This window comes from Pseudochaenichthys georgianus, chromosome 23 (assembly GCF_902827115.2).
Source record: "Pseudochaenichthys georgianus chromosome 23, fPseGeo1.2, whole genome shotgun sequence".
Taxonomy (NCBI): Eukaryota; Metazoa; Chordata; class Actinopteri; order Perciformes; family Channichthyidae; genus Pseudochaenichthys; species Pseudochaenichthys georgianus.
Window position 1 is genome coordinate 5,287,171 of NC_047525.1, and position 6,000 is coordinate 5,293,170.

At 43.1% G+C, this 6,000-nt stretch overlaps 1 protein-coding gene across 1 annotated transcript in view; it reads left to right on the plus strand.

The window, feature by feature from the left end:
* The window catches only part of LOC117439265 (chemokine-like protein TAFA-2), a 145,516-nt gene extending 139,930 nt beyond the window's left edge, over positions 1–5,586 (plus strand). Inside the window, exon 6 of the mRNA XM_034075123.2 lies at positions 4,632–5,586. The gene's annotated coding sequence lies outside the window, so the exon portion shown is untranslated. The remainder of the gene's footprint in view (positions 1–4,631) is intronic.
* The last annotated feature ends 414 nt before the right edge of the window (positions 5,587–6,000 follow it).

The following is a 6,000-nucleotide window of genomic DNA, read 5'->3' on the forward strand; positions in this document are numbered from 1 at the left end:
TGGCTGCCACTGATGTTCTTCCGGGTCATTTCACTCCGTTAGTAACGTTCCTAAGCTCAACTCACAACTCCATTTGTCTCTAGGCTCTAGGCTAGCCGCTAGCACAAGCAGCTCTACTTGTACATGGTAGTGAGAGGTTACCATCTTTTGGACTTTAAAAAAAACGATATCATTAAGACAACAATCTCTGAATCTTTAATAAATTACTTTCATGCACAAATGAAAGACCCAATTTGATCACTTAAATGGATGGAAATAAAATAATAAGTGAGACATAATTAAATTGTAAAGGAAGTGTCGAGGAAGACAAACAAAAAAACGAACCATCAAGAGGAACCACAATCATGATCCTTATCCATCGGCTGTAATATAACAGCAGCCTTTGTTTTTATGCAACAGAACTATGTTGCCTTGACAAAAAACGTGTGGCTGGCATGTTTCAAATACAGTCTTGTACATACGTACATACATTTTGAAGGTGGACTGAATGTGTTCATTTTTCTTGGAGAGGCAGCATGTCAATTTCTTCAATATAGATGTATTTGATGACCTCTATCAATGGTAAAGGGAGCCTCAGGTTTTACACATTTTGAGTAATGTCTGACAGCAGATTTGCCATAAGCGTTTCATCTTCATCACTTGTGAGATATTGACTAGGTATGGAAAGTCAATTAAAACAGGATAATGAGTTTCTGATTGCCTCTTCTAAAGTGGTGGGACCTTTTCCAATAAGAGATCAATGTAGACAATGGGACCTAAAACACTCTGAATATTTCTAAAAGACAGAATAATTCTTCCCTCTGGCACGAATTTCAGTGGCATAAACTTATATTCATCAGTTTCCATGTATTCTATATCTTAGACTCTGTGCACTCTTGGCCTCTCAATGGACAATAGCATGCCTAAAATGGGAATTCTTCTTTCCATGGTGTCTGAACGTGTGTATTGAGTATATGAGTATTTCCATCCATGAAGTACTTTCCATTTCCCTCTCTGCCTCCCACTGAGGAGGAAGCACGAGTGCTGATGGGAGCACTCACTGCACAGCGCCAGAAACAGGTTGTGTTACAGAAGAAGGTGTGACAAATATTCATAGATTGGGAGAATTGTGACCCCAGGAGGAAACTGGGAGAGGGAAATGAAAAACAAGAGTCCCCCAGAAAAGATCACGACAGGGCGGAACCAGAACATACGGCGGCGATTTACAATATTCATCTGGCTTGTTTTCAGGAGTCGAAGATCTTTGTCACTTTTGCCAAACATTTAAAAAGTGTTAACCCTTATTGCCACCTGGATCAGTGCAGCGTCACTGTGACTACTCGATGAGTGAAACACTCTCTGCCCTGTGAGTTTCTAACAGATACACACCGTAGTATCAGGTGAGTGTGTCATATTGTTATTGAACGACGTCTCCTCCTACCATCCTGTGTTCACCCTGAGGCAAATTCCCGTGCTCCCATTCAAATGAACGCAGTGACAACTTCACATTTCCTTCACAAGCAGTCAGTTTCAGTGATGCTGAGAAAGTTACATCTGCAGCTCAAGCCTTCCTTTCTGTTTTACGGGTAACCCAAGCAGTTTCTCAACAACACATATTGGATATCGCAGCTTTAGACTTGCCATACCATGAAAACCCCAGCTTCCTGTCACGATTCTCATGTTTTGTCACGTTTGTAGTTTTGTCTGTGTTGGTGTTTTTCTTGTCCTTGGGTTTTATTGTGTAAAGTGTTCACCCCCGTTTCCTGCCTGTCTGCTTTATGTCTGTTTCCCCTCCATGTTATTTCACGGTCTGTGTTCCTTGTGCAGCTTTATTGGATATTTTGGATTCTGCCTTGTTTTTGCCACAGCTTTATTATTTAATAAAGCTCGCTTTTCGTTATTCTGCATTTGAGTCCTACCTGCTTCACCCATTCGTAACACTTCCGTTGTTACAACACAAACATATTGCCGAGAAGGAGTCTGCGGTGTGCCAATTACACGCTGAAATGCACAAGCGCGAGCTGTGCACCTGCTGTGTGAAGTCTGTCAGAGAGCCGTACTCCAGGCACTAAATGGAAATACATCCTTTGCCAGTTAAATTAGCACTTGTCAGCCACCAATTAAACAAACGCAACACCCACAGAAGATTTGGTTTTCCTCGGTATTTTTAGCATTGTGTCACACAGTCACTCAAATACTGTTAATGAAGCCCCCCCATCCCGAAGTGAGACACAGTGGAGATCCATCTCTGAAGACATGTTCTCTTCTGACAGGAAGCGTCTCCGCTCTTTGTCTTTCAGCGAGGAGTTATTCTCAAATTAGTAGCACATTAATCATGGCGACAGCTGAGCATGTAAATGACTGTTAAGGGAAGAATGTATGGCAGGCTGGGCAGAGAGCGCTGCGACATCTTAGATGCATGGAAACTCTTTGCCCAGGCTTTAATATGGTTATGCAGGCTATTCTGTCGAGTGATGGCCTGGTGGCTTTTGGATTGTTTTGCTTTCCTGCATAATGGGGGGTGATGCGTGACAGTGCAGAGTGGCGCTGCTGATGCGGCCTGTTCTGTGTCAAACGATCCATTGGTGAATCAATCCAACCAGGCTGTCAGAACTGTCTGTTTCCTATCAAAAGTTCAGCTTCCATAATGGAGCCGTACACGTTCGGGGAAGGCTTCCCAGCGTCCGTCAAACAGAGGTGGCAGCTGACGGACGCCGGGCATCGATCGGACGTTGTTATAAAGGCTGTGATGTTATGTTCCTCGGAGTCTTCTCCTGAATGTGCTTTTGGAGGAGCAGAGGAGCTGCCACTCACCGCTGGTCTTCATGACAGGCAATTTAATCTCAAGGAGAGTGGAGGTCTTCAGAGTATCTGACAGCTTCAAACCAAGAGAGAAAACCCCTAGTTTGGAGCACTGCAGAGGGTGGTGAAGATCGCACAACGCATCATCAAGATGCCACTCCCCTCCATAGCCTCAGTCTATGAAAAGCGGTGCCTGCGAAGGGCACGAAGCATCATGAGAGACTCTTCCCACCCCAACCATACACTGTTTGTCCCCCTACGTGGCACCCGCTCTGGGACACGCTACCGCAGCCTCCCGGGTAGAACCAACAGGACTATGCACAGCTTCTTCCCTTCAGCAGTCAGACTGCTGACAGAACCCCACGCTGTCCCATACTGCCTGGTTGTTGTCGTGTGCTGTGCTGAAGCGCAATTCTGTATTCACTGTATTTATTATTATCTGTGTATTTATTCCTATTTATACATTTCCCATCTATTTACCTTTATTTTTGTATCATTTATTTTGGTACATACTTCTGATAATTGTGTATGTAACTGACTGTTTTGCGATCTGGTTAGACCATCCTTACATTTCGTTACGCTGTGCTTGCATTTTTATAATGACAATAAAGTAATGTAATCACCAGCTTCCTTCATTGTGGATCCTGACTCGAACAGATGGATCGATGTGCTCATCGTGAAGACAATAGAAGTCTTGTATTAGATACTGGGGCATTTCCACAACCTGACCTTGAACATGTCCTTCATCCTGTCAGGAGGACGCTCTGTGACCAGGTGGTTGGTGTGGGAGAGCTGAAGGCGCTGGTGTTGTCAGTCTTGATTTATTTGTAACCAAACCGCCAGTTAAGATGATGCTTTTCCCTTGAGCCCATGAAGGAATGGCGATATCTTTCAGAATAACCTCACACACCAGATGTTATAGGAAGATTGTCGAGGCACATTCATTAGTTGACCTTGCATTGCAGCCGAATCCTTTTATCAGGCCACGTTTTGTGTTTGTGTCCGAACTGGACCGATCCTCGTCACGTCAGATCTGTTGGCAATTACAACGTATGGCTGTGGTTTATGTGTGTTACGACTCAAAGAGATGATTGCTTGTTCAAAAGAACAATGTCTGCTCCTGAGGAAGTTAGAGTAGATGTTGAAATATCTCAGTTATATCCCTGAGAGAGTAAAGAGCAAACAGAGCACTGAAGGCTTTTCTCACTGGACATTTGATTGACAGATGTCCATCCAATCACCTGCAACGAAAGCTTCTGGGATTATTCTGTGTTAACAAACCATTTGGAGCATCAGGTTATATTCATGCTCCCAATGGGATACACCACTCTGGTTTTAGTGAGCCCATGGCCTATACCTGTAGAACCGCCCCATGATAACGTATTACTAAGCCTCAAAGGAAATCTGTGAGCATGAAGTCTGATTCATCCTCCCACCAGCAGGGTTTAAAACGTTTTATCATTTCCTCCCTGACTTTTATGAAGTTCTCTCACAGTGGAAAATATAAAAAATAAATTGCAAGAATGAAAGAAAGGCTTCAGCGATGAATAATGCATTTGATTTTTGCAACAGCTTTACCAACATGTTTGACATGTCAATCAATGTGGGCTGGAGTCACAACTCTTCTTTGTTGGATTTTCTGTTAATAAAGTTATTTTTACCGTAGGTGCTTTTCTTTCACCCTCAGCCATGGCGTCAGCCTCACTGTCTTCCATTGTGTTATAATACGTGTAGACAAGCTGGCATTTATGTACAAGTACCATTCAAACACACTACAAAACCCCCCACAAACTTTTTTAGATGGAGTTTTGTTGATGTCTTATTTTTGACACTGTTTCTTTGTTTGACAGGTGAGCCGACAGCTCTGCTCCCAGTCGGAAGATCAACAGAGAAGTCACCGTTCTGTAAATAGAGACTTCCTCTCTTCTGGACTGCAAATCATCTTTGGAAAACTCTGGATGCTTCTTCTCTATGGACGTCGAGGACTGATCCTTCAACACTTCTTTTTGAAGGACTAATGGACAACAGGATTCATCCTCTGACATTTGACTGCTTTTAGAGGATACAACGGGAACTCTCCCAATATGGGATTTCTAGAGTCCAATGTTGGAGCTGTATCACAAGTTGACCAGGATGAACAGCAGGTCAGTTTGTAGTAAGCATCGCAAATATTCAATATAAAATATCATTATGTTTTATCAGTCAAATAATGGCTTCCTTGTATAACAACGTGTAGTTTCAAAGTTTCACATACAGAGGAAAATATGTGGCTTGGCAGCAGATATTCAGGGGGATTTCCAAAGAAATACACCAACACATGTATCATGGTTTCATACTGTTTCCATGGCACAGAGGGGGACATCCTGGCATGGAATCTGAAGCTACTACACATGATGAGCACAGCCTAATGGAACCAGTGCTGTAAGAAGGTATAACCTGATCAAACCCAGCAGCTCTTAACAGACAGGAAGTTGGATCCAGTCCTGGTTAACTTCTGTTTGGAAAATGGTTCCGTTGCTGTTTCCCTCGCTTCTGCCAGGTTCGGTTCTGTATCAGCTCTGCAGGTGAACGGTTCGCTGACAGCATCTCCAATGAAACACAACGCATCTGGTCCAGAGTGTGTGATGACAACAAACTGTTTTCCACTAGTTACTCAAGGATGATTTTCCAGTAGGTACCGCTGACACTTCCTCTGTCTGTGTAAGTGATGACATCAGTAATAAAGTATGGTTGTGTAACTAACGCTTGTGTATAAAAACAATGACTATAGTTTGTATCTCGTGGTAAAGCAATGCCGGTCTGTCGGCCTGTCCATCACTTCGGACCAACAACTTTTGGATTTATTGTCAGAAAATGGAGCACTGTTGGTCCAAATAGGATAACATCTACATCTGGAGACATGGTCCTGTACACTTAAGGTACACTTTGTGGTCCAGAGTAAAATATCCCCTTGGCGTCTGATAAGGGCGCACAGGGCACCCTTTAGGATCTGTATGACATACATCAAGTTTTAATTATCGACAATGGAAACCAATCCACGCCAATATTCGACCATACACAAGTGCTCTGGAAATCGGGACATGTACTATGTAAGTAAGGGGGAAAAGTGTGTGTATGTAATAAGTGGGAGGGATAGATACATGCAACAATGGGACTTTCACCAAGGAGGCTAGTGTGTACGTCCAGTGTGAAACTAAAACTCATAAAGGAATCATTTAA